The sequence below is a fragment of the Cyprinodon tularosa genome, unplaced genomic scaffold, assembly GCF_016077235.1.
Source record: "Cyprinodon tularosa strain WSP-4 unplaced genomic scaffold, ASM1607723v1 ctg287, whole genome shotgun sequence".
NCBI lineage: Eukaryota > Metazoa > Chordata > Actinopteri > Cyprinodontiformes > Cyprinodontidae > Cyprinodon > Cyprinodon tularosa.
In genome coordinates, this window is record NW_024038993.1 from 1242960 (window position 1) to 1257948 (window position 14989).

Consider the following 14989-nt stretch of genomic DNA (forward strand, 5'->3'; position numbering starts at 1 on the left):
TGGTGGTTAGACTCTTTGATAACTTCTGTTTAATGTCAGTTTAATTCAACTGTTTGTTCTGAATAACTAATAGTCGTTTGTTTTTGTTTTATTACATGCTGATTTATATTCAGAGAATGCTGTTTTAATACCTCATTGCCACATGGTGGCGATACCACAGCAGAAAGTGCAAAAAGAAAAGGACTGTCTTTTCATCAGGATAACCTGATGCAATGGTGATCTGTCTCAGGACTGGTGTCATGCAGGACATCCCGCATGGAGTTAACTTGCTTTGCTAGGAGACAGAGGGGTCAAAACTCACATTCTTTACTTTAGTAACAAAAATCTGCCAAAAGTAAAAGCAATCCTCACTGAAGTAATAGTAAAAAATGCAGTTTCTTTAAAGCACCTGAGTTCAAAAGTAATTGAAGTTTTTACCTTAAGTGATACATAACCTATAAATCTATAGTCTTAAAAAGAACTTTTATGCACATAAAAAAGTTGATATTCCTATTTTACTCACATTGTTTGAAGAGAACATAAAAAATACTCACTTTGTTTGGTTTTAAATAACAATCCTAAACAAGATCATATACAGTAGACTGCAGAAGTCTTATATGGGCAGCTGATAGTTTTTAAGAACTCAGGCAATCACACCTTTAAAGTTGCAGAAAAGGGTAGAAACTGAAATAGAACCTGAGGCCAATGGTAGACGAAGTACTCAACAGTAGTACTTGAGTAAAAGTATTTATACTAATAGTCAAATCCTATTGAACTACTAGTAAAAGTGACTCTGTGAACCATCTACTCAAGTTAAAGAATTGAAGTATTCACTTAAAATACCTAAGTATTCAAAAGTACATGCATTTAAAAGCATGTAAGTATTCAAAAATACAAATAAGATTTTCTAAGAACTGTACATTTCTGTATAACTTTCAGAGCATTTTAAAGTACCATGTTACTTTCAGAAACTACCTGACGTATTGATGCATGTGATCACCTGCTACAGATACTACACCACCTGGAAAGAATGTCAGCACAAAAATGCCACAAAAAATGGGCGGCTATGGCGACTATAATTTTTCATTTTAAAACAAACCAGAAAGAAAACAGGAGTGTTTTGATTCTCCTCACATTTTTACTATGGAATAGAGGTTAAGGTTGAATCTATTTCTACAAAGACACTACAACTGATTGGAGAACTCATCCTACTGAACAACATGTCAACAAGTAACACCTTAATATAATGTTTGAACTACAAATAATATCTTCCCTGAGTTTCTTGATTATGATGCAAATGTCTAAGACAGTGGCGTCCAAATTCTAAGATAGATGCCCAAGGGCAGCTGTCTTAGACGTTGAAATTGCATTTCAGAAAGAAAAACGGCAATGGTGGATTAAAAAGCTAGGCTGAGCCTAAAGGAAACAGTAACTAGCAGCTTCCTCCAGTAGGAGAGTAGAAAGTACTATATTTTTGATAAGTTAGAAGTACCCCCAAAAAATGTCAGTAATCAAGTAAATATACTTTGTTACTTTCCACCACTCGCTGAGATATAATCACAAGGAAAATTTCGACTTTTGTTTTCACTAAGTTTTTCACCACAACAAAATTTCATCCCACTGAATCCCAAAAAATAAACTAAAAAGAAACACAATATAACTATAGTTCTTACTGAGTGAAAAAATAAACACGAGGTTATGAAGTGTGGAAAGATATAAATTATGTGGGAAAATGAAACATTATATTGTTAATATTTACAGTTTCGTTTATATATTGCACTTGGTGATGAAATTTACAAAAATAACATAGAGAAGCCGACTTACAGTAGGTCCATATTTTGCACTGTTTATGGATCCCACAGATGAGTTGGATATTTACTACTCACTGCTCAAAACGTTGTCCTTTATGATTTGTTGTGGAGGGTTGCAGAGTCAGAGGTTACAGAGTTCAGTCTGGCTGCTTGGGAGATGAGACCGCTGAAGAACCGGGTGGTTTCTCCTGGTGCTGCACCGATACCGGTATCGGGCGGGGCCCCGATACTGCACTAAAATGGTGGTATCGGCGAGTACGAACAAATAGGGCACCGATACCATTTTGAGAGCCAAAGGTTTATTCATCTATTGTCACCCATTCCGGGTAGGCAATAAAAAGTTCTACTGGATTCACTTTGTATTAGTCTTTTTCCTGCTTCAAAAAGGTAGGCAGCAGCTTGACAAAGCCATGATGGCAATTACTTTACATCCTAGTAATATGCAGTTCTTCATATATACAAACACACATAAATTTCATACAGATGGTATCGGTATTGTAATCGGTATCGACCAATACTGCACAGCCAGGTATCGGTATTGGGGCCAAAAAAAGGCATCAGCACAACATTAGTTTCTGCACCAGATGTTATAGAACCTTATTCCAGAACGCAGCAGGCTAAACTATGTTTTTTGTGGCTGTAATGGATACAGAGATTCTCAGCGCTTTGGTCACACAGCGATTCTCTGGAATCTCCTGAACCGTAGACATAAGTCTCAATAATCTGCTCCTCGCTGTTCACACCGCTCTTTGGAGGGCTTTACTGTCGGGGACTTTGCAGCCAGCTGCTCAAATGGAAATGCAGATTTTTAATGGTTCCTCTGTAGAATCTAAGAACGGTATGTGGGTACCTTCCCATTTTAGAATATGCTTCTTATTAGTTAAACCTTTATTAGTTAAAAGATTTACCTTGTAAATAATAAAATACATAATTCCCTCTAATTACCATAACAAGCAGCCGAAATACCTCCAGTGGTACTTTTACTATAGATTCAGAGCAATATAGATGTAAGGAAAGAAAAAAATATATTTATTAGTTGGTATTTTATGTACTATTTTTCTTCCATAATGTAGATTTATTTTGTTTTCATGATAAAACTGGAACGTTTGAATTGATGATCAACATACATTTTTAAGTGTCAAATTCTACTGAAGTCAAATCTATGTTTAATCTCAGGAAAATAAAAAAAAACATATTGGCCTATAAGGTTATACATTCACACATGATCATTAAATCTTATGTTCCTCCTTCCACACGTTACATTTTCTTCTCTGTTTTATGGAATTGTCAGCAAAGAGGAAGGCTTTATTAGTATTGACTCCGCTCATATTTTGCATGCAGCAAAGAAAAGAAATTATGTTTTCCTCCAGGCTCAAATTAGAATGTGATTGCATTCCAAGAGGGTCAAACATATCCATAAACATATTATTGCTCCAATGGACAGCCATCTATGGACATGAAGGATAAGGAAATGGAACTTTAACACTATGATTGAAAATGGGTTGTATGTGAAATACGTGGTATGTAGGTTTTGTCTTTATTTTTTTTTTATCACTAATTTGAAACCTCATCAATGACTTGGTGATTCAAAAGTGCACTTCAAAATACAAATTTTCTTTAAGCTTTGAAATCTTCCTAATTTTTACTCCACTTGGATGATCTCACTTCTATGAATCTTATTCTTCTTTTTTACTCCCAATGTTTCCCTCTGCTTTTTGTACTTTCTCCAGCTTTACTAGTTAATTTAAGGAGCTGGCCAGACACTTTTTCTTCTGTCTCATAACTGGAAAAGGGAGGGAGGGAGACTGTTTGTGGAAACTTTCTTCTTTAGAACACTCTGCTCTTTCTTCTGAAACTTTTTTTTTCTAGTAGTTTTTTTTTTTAATGCTCATTTTTAATTTTTTTTTTTTCATGATTTGTTGCAGAACCAGCCATAGATTGTCAGGGTGCCTGATCAGAATTGGATTGGGGGCCCTAATTCCACTTTAAATTACATTTAGCAGAAAATTTATTGCATGGAGTTTTCTTTGACTTGTTTATTTTTTTTCTAGGAATTCAACCTTTTGTTTAGAATTGGGAGAGAGATGTTAGTTTATTGGTTATCTATCAACCTGGAAAAAAAACTTTTTTCATTTCGCATGTAGGTGATACAAACAGCAGGCTTAAATAAAGTAAGAACTTTAAAAAATCCAGTGTTGTTTTTTCATTAATCTAACAAATGCAAACTGAGAATAAAAGTACTCCTGCATAAAGAAGTCTGTATTTTTCACCAATGACAAAGTTTTTAAGTAGTAGTCCAGAGAAGCACCCAGCAAACTTTGCTTTGAGTGTATTAGGGATAATTACATCACCTGCTGATCAGACAACGTTGTTGAGTAATACAGAGAAAATGAAAAATAAACCCCTTTTAAGGAAGAAATGTGTTACAATTAACAAAAAAATTGTATTATATAAATTAATTAAATAAAATCAACTCTGCTAAGTTTCCCAATGTCTTTTGTGATGTCACCAGAGGTATCTGCATTAATGGAAGATTGTTAGTTTATGCCACAAAAATTTTACGTTTTACTCCTAAATGCCAAAGAAAAATATTCATTACATATTCTATTGGTGAACCATAATACCTAAGGAATTTTATCAAAGCAGTGGTTATATAGCTTTAAATTATGCTATAAACAGTAAATATATTTTCCTTGTATATATTAAAGTAACTTTATCTAAAAAAATAAAAAATCTCCAAATTCTATACATTTAAAGAGAAAAGGGACATTTCTTACACAGTACCTTTAAAATTGGCTCACTATTGACATATTTCAATTAGAAGCCCCCCTGCTAGCTGCAGCAAGTGTGTGTGTGTTTTGTGGCGGGATCCACTGCAGTTATTTAAATACTGGACACAGACACGTTAATGGAAGATCAATTTGTTTGTTAATATTTACTGCAAATAATAAAAGAAAACAACATTTAACATTCTTCTTTTGAATTACAGTCACCTGTTACCTTTACATACCAACGACAGCTAAATTTACCTGCTGAGGACTGCAGGGAAACAATCTGAGCAGAGGCATTTTTGGTTGAGCAATGCTGATGGTGTTGGACCATATTTAGTCACCAGGACTTGCTGTTGTTGCTCATATGAGACTTTAAAAGTAACACAGAAAGCTGCAGAGATTCCACTCTCCTTATATGGCACACACTACAGCCTCCCCGCTCCATGCATCTGCTTCCTTAATGTCTCCCTTCTTCTCATCTCCCAAGTTTGTTCCATCACTTCTAAGCTTTTCAGCCGGCGTACCTTCCCCATGAACACCTCCCCACCTTTATAATGTTGATCTATGATCAGGTTTTACACACGCAGGCAATGACACGCCACAGCATGGCGTCCTGCCTCTGGGACTAAACAGGCCAGAGCCATCAGAAAGGCTCTTGATTTATTGGAACAAACAGTTCGGTGTCCTTATATAGGAAGTTCCATTGGGGATAAGGAGGAGGGATGCAGCAAGATGGGGGGATTTGTTTTCCATAGTGGAATCTGGTGGGTGTACAAATGGAAAACTCATAAGTGAAAACTTGCATTCATTGCTTTAACTATGAATTGTGTACTGGAGGGGAACACTCTGGAGAAGTTACAGCTAAAGGGGAATCCTGAGCCGTAGACAGCTGGCTTTCCTTATGAGGACAGGGAACCCATGGTTGATCCACTGGACTGGATTCCACAGACATGCATTTCTGGTCCCATCCTCTCTGGATGACAAAGTTATTCAGTTTTTAACCATTGAAATTAATCATGTAGAGTTCTGATTTTTTCCAAATAAAACCCTTTTTTATTAAGGCTTTCTAAGTGCTTAGCAATGACATAAAGAGAGGAAAAATCACTTTTTTCATGTTTTGCAGTCTATAACAGCCTCCATATGCCTCATTGATCAGGTTTAATCTTCTTGGTGAGAAGATTTTCCTTTACCATGTTTTCAGTCCCCTTTGCTAAATAGTAGGAAACATGTCACCTGTTTAAGGATTCTTTATTCTTTATCGAAATTTATGCTGTTTTTATGTTACTTTTTATCAATTTATATTATTTTTCCCTAACAAACCAAATGTGTCTTATACTGACCAACTCATTATTTCTTTGCTAATGTTTCTGCTTTTTCTACCTTTTCACTGTGAAAACTTGTTTGCTTGACTATTTATGATTCAATGATAAATTAAAAGTTGCTGGGCTCAGATGAGACTAAAGCTACAATTTTTTATTAGAATAAAAAAAACTGATCTAAAAATCTAACATACCAAAGCCCAAGCTATTTTTTTAAAGGACTCTAGCCAAAGATTTTAATATTTGTTATATTTGTAAAGTTGGTTAGAATTCCAGCTGTTACTGTTGAGCTGTTGAGGAAAAATACTTCTAAAAAGTACTGACGCTTTGAACAACGTATTATTTATGTCCTCTCTACAAGTATCTGTTACTTTGTGTTAGTTTATAATATGAAATTAATCACAAAAAGTTTATAATGTCACAAAATGGAAAAAAAAAAGTTCAAGTGATATTAATATTCTGGCTGAAGGCCAGATGACTTAATTTTAGAACTTTTTTTGTACACCAATTTCAGATTGTCCAAGATGATGCTACAGAAAATGAAGTGCAATGATTGAGGAGGAGGAGAAGCACCAAATCTGTGGACGGGGAAACAAGAGACAGACGGGTTTTGACAAACAAAATGTCTCTTAGGAGATGAAAAGCAACATAGTTAAATAGCAAGAGAAGTAAAGCTGTAGTTAATCCTGTCCAGACAGCAGGAAAGAACAAATACAACGATGGGAACCTGGAAAAGAAAAGCTAGAAACCTTGAACCACAGATATAAAGATAGTGATTATGTAAGATAGTGGATTGCAATGATTAACATATAAGGACCGGTTGTGTAGCCCAAATCTTTTATCTCTGGGACTTTTGCATCGGGCATGAAGAAATGATTCGGTCTTTACAAAGCTAAATTTTAACCTCAAGTACACAACATCATGACATGGGGGTTTATGTAGTTTGCTTGTCTAGAGCATACAGATGTGTGATTACATAATAGCAAGGCGGATAAACCTCAGTGCTGATTTTAAAGAATCCATTGTTGCTTCAATCTGGGACATTTCCAACAATGTAAAGTTGTTTTTGTTTTGTTTTATTGCGAAAAAAAAAATTCTAATTTTTTATTTAACAGCATACACTTGAGTAGCCAAGCTTTCCTTAAGGGGGGGAGGGATAGGGCTACCACAGATTACAACCCAAGGTCAGAATGTGTAACCCTCTACTGGCATCAGTCTGCATGTTATTCATCATAATCCAAATACAACAAGCTGAGAAAAGACAAGCGTTATTCAACTGGGGGATATCAACTACTTCTAATGTAAATCCCTTTATTGTCCCTCAATGGGGAAATTCACTCTCTGCATTTGACATATCCCCTTGGGGTGCAGTGGGCTGCCATTGGGCGGCGCCCGGGGAGCATTGTGGGGTTAAGGGTTTTGCTCAGAGATCCAGAGTGGAGGCTGTGGGGATTGAACCGGATACTTGGATACTTGCAACCTTCTCAGAGCACAAGCACACTGCTATAACCACTAGGCCAACATTAAAAAGGCAATGGTAGTATTACCTGAATTTACATCTTGTTAGGTTTCTGTTTTCTGCCATGTTTTTCTTTTGAGTATCCAGTTTTGCTTTTCTCCTTGTTTCCTAGTTTTTATGGTTTAATTCTGAGTTTATTGTGTTCTTTGGTCCTAGTCTTGGTTCTGTTATATTTTCTTTTTAGTGTTCAGTTTTGCTTTGCTCCTTGTTTTTTAGTGTTAGTGGTTTTATTTTTATTTTGCTGGGTCCTCTAGTTAATTATTAGTTACTGTTTCAGTCTTGGTTCTGTTAGGTTCTCTTTTGAGTGGTTATTTTTACTTTTTTTCCTTGTTTTAGAGTCTTAGTGGTTTTATTATTATTTTGTTGTATTTTCTAGTCATTGTCAGTCTTCCAGGCAGTGTTGGGCACGTTACTTTGAAAAAGTAATTAGTTATAGTTACTAGTTACTTCTCCCAAAAAGTAACTGAGTTACTAACTGAGTTACTCCACAATAAAAGTAACTAGTTACTAGTAAAAGTAACTATTGCTTAACTTTTGCGTTTCTCGCCCTGTAACCCTCACCACCCAGCCCCCACCTTAGAGAGGACAACAAAGACAAGAACCTGCAGAGAGTTTTGCATTTATTGCAACTCAACGTAAATGACATCGGGGGGAACGCAATGCGAAGTTTTTTAACAGGGCATTCAGATCTGGGGATGTCTAATTCTGAAATCCTGTGTGTTTGGGTTGTTATAGATACTGCAACATCTATCTATCCATCTATCTATCTAGATGTATACTCTGTGTGTGACATAAAATATGGATCTCCATCCCTGCCACAAAGGCCATTAAATAATGTTTCAAATAAAAAATACAGTAGGTTAAAAAGGCAGAGCATCCATCCAGATTTCTCCCTTTCTCCATATAGGCTATCATTTGATCGTTCATGCTCTCCATAGTTCTCCTGTGGCGCGAGCACAGGGCGACTGTTGCGCGCCTTTAGCGAGCATGCGCGTTTCCTGTCGCTTGTGCGGTGAATCGTGCCGCCTGCGCTGTGCGGAGATGCAGGGGAAACCGTATGTGATGGGGAAACGCAGCTCGACGTAACACCGGTATTTCCATCTGGAAAACGCTGTTTTGCTGCTGGAGTCATCCTAACTCTCCATCTCTCTGTGTGTGCTGTACGTTAACACCCACCAGCAGAAACACCCACCTACCCAACTGACAGACGGAATCTCACTTTACATCAGCCAATCTCATCCTTCCCTCTCTCATGACAAGGCGCGCACGATTCCTATCATGAAAAAAAGGTTCATTGTGCGACCTGAGTAACGCGCAGTAACGGGGTGTCTGCAATGGTAACTGCGTTACAGTTACAGTCAAAGTAATTAGTTAGATTACTCGTTACTAAAACAAGGTAACGGCGTTAGTAACGCCGTTACTTTCAACGCCGTTAGTCTCATCACTGCTTCCAGGTTTTTTCATTTGTTGCCCTCTGCTGCCCTCTTGTGTTCTCCTTTCCCCATAGCTCATATTTTTGTTTCTGCTCTGTCCTCACCTGTTCCCAATTTTCTCATTACAGTAGCCCTCTCTTTGTCTTAGTCTCCTTTAAAAGCCCTCTCTTTTCAGTTCCTCTTTGCTGGGTCCTCGTCTTACTTCGTCAATCCCTCTCCAACTTGTCTCTCTAAGCCTTCCTCCTGGTTATTCTATTTCCCCTGATGACTCCATGGTTTCTGGCTTGTTTTTTTGATTTTGTTTTCATTTTTTGGATATTGGATTCTTGGTTGCCTGCTTGTTTGGACTTTGTTTTTCAATACTCTTCATTAAATCAACTAAAAATTCCCCTATGCCTGCCTGCCCCCGCTTGGGTCCTCAATCCACAAACAAACCCTGACACATTTGATTTTACAACTGTCAGAGGAATGCACAACACCACAAAAGAAAATAACAAAACAAAAACACATCCTTTTTTTGTACTTTAAAAGTTGAAGTCAATGAGTGAGTTTGCTTTATTACTGTATGAAAAAGACACCTTGGAGTTCTTATATTGACCACAAAAACATGTAACCTTTTTTTTTTTTTTTTTGTTTCCCAAAATAATCTTTATATTTGTTAAAAGTTCTACTTAAACACATACTTCTCAAAATGTGGTTGCCATGTTTAGGTTGACCCAGTCAACTAAGAATTTGAACAGACATTTCTCAAAATGTTTTAATCGATGCAAATAAATTACCCAAAATGGTAAAGTGGCTTAATGTCAATGAAATTCAATTCAGTACAGATAATTTACTATGCCCCAATTAACATTGATCAACTTGAGGCACCTTGTAAAATAACAATTGTAATGTCTCCATTACATTATAACCATAAAATCAGATTAAACTGGATATGTTTTAATTAGATCCTAGTTTTAACACCATGCAGTTAAAGTCCCTTCATGATGCCAAACAGTTTAAAGTGTTTATATACATCTTTTGGAACCCAGACATTTGCATTTGGAGAGTGATTTGGCAACAATCCCTCCTCCTGAGTAATAACAGTGGAAAGGTATGATTTAACAGAAAGAGACCTCTGGCTGAACCATGCAGAGTGTGAGGCTAAATGTATCAAAATGAAAGACTTTGTATGTCTTGCACAGAAATGTGATTTTCTGTAGCAATGTTTCTTGAAAATTCATTTGATACTTTTTGAAGGCCTGTGCTCTTATTCTCAAGAATAAAAATAAAGATTATGATTGTCAGGGCCAAAGCTAATGCAGAGAGACATCGTGATGAGAGCAGTGCAGGTCCCATATTTCCAGGCTTTGGCACCGAACTACAACCCCCTCAGAGTGAGGGCTTATCAGAGATTACTTAACAACTTTGAGAGTAGAGAGGATGGAACAAGCTCTTTGCAGTCCTGCATAAACACATTTTAACACGGCGGCAGGCTTGTCCTGCAGGAAGGATCAAACAGTCACAATCTTGCAAAATGTATTAATTGAAGAATGAAACAGCATTCCACTTCAGCTTTTATCCATGTTATAGAGGTCGGTACGAAGAGGAGGAGCCAAACAGTTATGATTGTGTGTGGTTCTTCCACACACTACTCAGGCCACTGTTTGCTAAAACAAATAATTATTATTGTGTTTTTGGTTATAGTGTGGGGAAACTGTCAGCAATGTTGCTTTGCAGAAAGGTATTAGTGTAAATTCGGTATCCCCCAAAGATTCATGTTTTTTTTGTTCTCTCTTTATTTGTATTACCCTGTCATAGATGGAAAAACTTCATGGAGTGAAGATGACTGCTTCAAATGGGCAACAGCCTACCAGCAAAACTGCAATGAAAAGTGAAATATAGACAACAGATATTATGAAGGATTATGTCATGTGTTCATAAACTTTAATAGATAAAATAAACAACATCAAACACATTTTCTCAATACACTTTAGGTGATAAATACTTTTTGGAATATGGTCTAAGGATCATTTTTATTGTATATGTATAATCTTACTTTTACTTTTTCTTTAGAGAGCGTTCTGACCAGCGGGCTCACTATGTGGTGTGGAGGCTGTAGCGCCTCAGACTGAAAGAAGGTGAGAAGAGTGGTGAGAACTGCAGAGAGGATCACCTGGGCTCCTCTTCCCTCCATTAAAGACATTTCATCCCAGCGCTAGTCTAGAGAGCTGTTCTTAACTAAATTTATTTTTGTTTACATTTGTGTATACAAAATGACAAAATAAAATCTGTCTACCGTAAGTCTTTTCTCTTGATTGTATTGGGGCTAGGCTGCACAGTGGCACAGTTTGTAGCACTGTTGCCTTGCAGCAACCATGGCCCAGGGTCTGGAGTTTGTATGTTCTCCCTGTGCATGCATAGGTTCTCTCCTGGTACTCCGACTTCCTTCTAAAGTTTTAAAACATGACTTTTAGGTAAATTTGCTTCTCTAAATTACCCTTAGGTGCATGTGCATGGTTGTGACTCTGTGATGCCCTGCGATAAATAGACAAGCAACACAGTCTGTTGCGTCTTACATCCATAGACTTAGATAGGCACTGGTCCCACCGCGACCCTGACGGAAAAAGCGGGAGAAGGATGATAACTGGAACTATTTTCATTATGATAAGCCAAGATAGTATCTCATAATTATTAGATATTATCTGATTATTATGATTTAACTCATTAATTTAAATATTATGATTTAGCTATCACATTATTTGGGGCTAAGTCAAGATAGTATATCATAATTATGTTGAAACTATCTCATTAATATGATTAAGCTATGTCATTATTGTGACTTAGCTGGCTGATAATTATAATATCTAATTATGATAGCTAAGTCATGGTTATGAGATGCCAGTTTTGCTTCCATGGTGCTTCCATAGTGCTTCCATAGTACCTAAATACTGAACTAAATTAAACTCTGTAATAGAACAACACTGCTAGGTTAATCTATTTTAGCCTATAACGATGCAAATAACTTTAAAGTGACTTTATTTCTTCATTATCAGCACCAGCTGTGCATGTCCACTGCTCTTTTCCTTTGGCTGCTTGAGAAGGAGGAGAGGAGGAGAGGAGGAGAGCAGTGGCAGTTCTACACCAAATGTACCAGGGGGCCAGGAGGGGGCCAGCGTGCTTTCATGGTGTAACAGAAAAGCATGAAATAAAAAACAGGGCAAAGGATTCAAATATATTAATATAGCTGCATGAAGTGAAATTTCAATTAGGTTTAATTAAAATTCTACGTGCTTTTAGGTCAATATACATTCAGAATTTAGGAATTTTACTTATTTTTTTATAATTTCAGTTAGATTTAGTGTTTTCTATAAAATCTGAATTAGAATTCAAGAAAAAAATGATAAATTCAGCAGTAAAAATTAGAGTTTTGTTATTTGTTTTGAAGAAAACATTTAGCAGATGAAAACTGGGATCCTTTCTCAATCCCACTGAAGCTATCACCTTATTGCTTTTAAATACTTAGTAAAATAGAATTTGTAAAGAAAAAACAATGAAATAGATCCAAAGGACCTATCAGTAACCATATCTGTCCCAGTGCATATTTTTTTGTATTTTTTATTTCCTTTATTTAACCAGGTAGACCCCGTTGAGATCTGGATCTCATTTTCAAGGGGGACCTGGGCAGAGATCTGCAATACACTGCAACCTGGTTACAAAAAAATCAATTAATACATATGCACAAATAGGGTTGGGAATTGAAAAGATTTTCACGATTCCGATTCCCTTTTCGATTCTATGAAACGATTCGATTCTTTATCGATTCTTTTTTCGATTCCAATTTGGGGGGAAAAGGAGAACAAACAGTTTGATTATCAGAATCAACTTTGTTTACTTAACTATTGCACAATCTTACAAACTCAACAAGATGAAGATGTCCACAGGAAATGTGAAAATGGAGTAACATCTGTGTTTAAATGAAAAATGAATACAAGAACAAACTTAATAACCAACAATGTCTAATAACAAATGATGGGATAATAACCTATTTTAAATAACAAAAAATACTAATTATAAAACAGTAGTAGGGAAAATTAACAGTTCTTTTGCAGAAAGATGAGCATATCTGCTTTTTCTGGAAGGATACGGGATCTTTCAGGGCTTATGGTGTCTCCAGCCGTGGAGAACACCCTCTCAGATGGGGTAGAGGAAGCCTGCACACAGAGGTAGTTTTCAGCCAGTCCAGATAGCAAGGGCAGCGTATCTTGCTTGTTCCACCACCACAGTGTGGCGCTATCCCTGCAGGGGATGGAGGGCAAGCTTTTATAGAACTGGATTTCCTGATCTACCCTCTGGGCTAAGGAAAGACGGGGCTTTGATTCACAAAGTGACCGCAGCTCGCTGTCTTCCTCCTCGAATAGTTCTTCCAACTTGCGTAACTTGCGTAACTTGCGTAAGTTGCGTAACTTACGTAAAAAACGTGACGTAAGTCGTGCTCCCCAGAGCCGGCGAGCTGCCAAACGATGCCATGGAATCGGAAAATACGGAACCAGTTCTTAACAGGAACCGGTTTTCGATTCCCATCCCTATGCACAAAATATAAAACAATAAAACAATTTAAAAGCAGTGACACTTTTTCATAGAAACTTGTTGTCTATCTTTAAGAACTGCTCAAAATAAGTCCAATGAAATAGTGTCTGACATCTTGAGCTCAGACTGGAGCTGATTCCACGCTGTAGGAGCCAACACACTGAATGCTTTATTTCCTATATCAGTTCGAACACAACGAACATGTAGAAGAATAAAGAAATGGGAGTGTAAAAAATGTTATTTACTAGAACTACCAGTCTATGCAAAAGAGAGTTTAAGCATGTTGTTGTTAGTCCAAGGAGAGATTTATATATTAGGATCATCAAATGATTGTTTCTCCGAACTCTTAAAGGAGGCCAATCAGCTTTTGCATACAAATCACAATGATATATCATTAGATCATCATTAGAATTTCTAGATTATTATGTCTTTAGTAGAGGGGCCAGGACATGATATACAGGGGCACTGGCCCCCGTTGGTCCCTGTCTGGAACCGCCCATGCAGGAAATGAGGAGAAGGAGGAGAGGAGGAGGGAGGAATGGTTTAAATGGCAAGGTTTTTAAATTGACGGGGGTCATTTGGACTGTTTGCTTTGGGAGTACCTCGTCGACGCCCATCTTCTCCAGACTCCAGCTCTTTCCAAATCCGAACTTCTTTCCCGTTATGTGAGTATTTAACTAACAGCGGAGGGATACCACGGTGAACGAATAAAGCGCACCTGTCCGACACTAACAACTCAAGTATTTCATTTTATTTCATTGCGACTTTTTTTTGCTTCGCATGCATCAGGTTAGATTTAATTAGCCTATTTAATTGTGAAAGAAAAACGTTTGTAAGTCAACTTAAGAAAAAATATGACGTTAAACATGTTAGTTATTGTGGGTAGTTGATTAACATTATTTTCGGGCCAGCTTATATAGTGCTTCTTAATTTGTGCACAGCTGCCTTTCTTTTTATTTCACTTCTTCCTAATGATAAAGTATTATCTGGCCTGAAAGAAGTGTATTTAAAAAGGAAGTTCAATCAATATCTCAGTGAAAGCAGAACTCTCACCACAAATGGCGTTTCTAATTTCCTAATATGGTCCTATTAAGTTGCTTGTTTGGCGAGGATGTTTAACTTTGAAGCTGAGGTGCAGAATGTAAAGGAAAACCAGAAAGACTCATACCACTGACTCAGTTTTGCATAAACCTGTCTTTTTTTTTTTTTTTGTCCTTTTTTATCTGTATAACCTAAAATGAGGTAATGAGAGAATTTAATTAAAGAAAATTGTAGAAACATCAGTTTTATGTTTCCTTTGTATTGAATTTCTACTTTCTTTCTATCAGTAAGGAAGTTGTTTTCTCCAAAGGAGATATAATGTTTGGCCTTAGCAGTAGTAACTATACTGTCTCACAATTTAATAAGCATTAAAAAAAATTCTGTAAAGTGTTTACCGGTAGACTATATGCCTGATTCCATAAAATTTAATCTTGTGATCCTATATTTATCCTGGCAATCCATTAAGCTTAAGGGTTTATTTGTTTAATAATAACAGAATGTTTGTGAACTTTTTAAGATAGGAAATGAGAAACATAATTTCTTGACC

At 36.7% G+C, this 14989-nt stretch overlaps 1 protein-coding gene across 2 annotated transcripts in view; it reads left to right on the forward strand.

The window, feature by feature from the left end:
- The first annotated feature begins 13929 nt into the window (after nt 1–13929).
- Nucleotides 13930–14989, forward strand: part of myh11a (myosin, heavy chain 11a, smooth muscle) — a 37124-nt gene continuing 36064 nt past the window's right edge. For both annotated transcript variants that reach the window (XM_038290743.1, XM_038290744.1), the window contains exon 1: nt 13930–14066. The gene's annotated coding sequence lies outside the window, so the exon portion shown is untranslated. The remainder of the gene's footprint in view (nt 14067–14989) is intronic.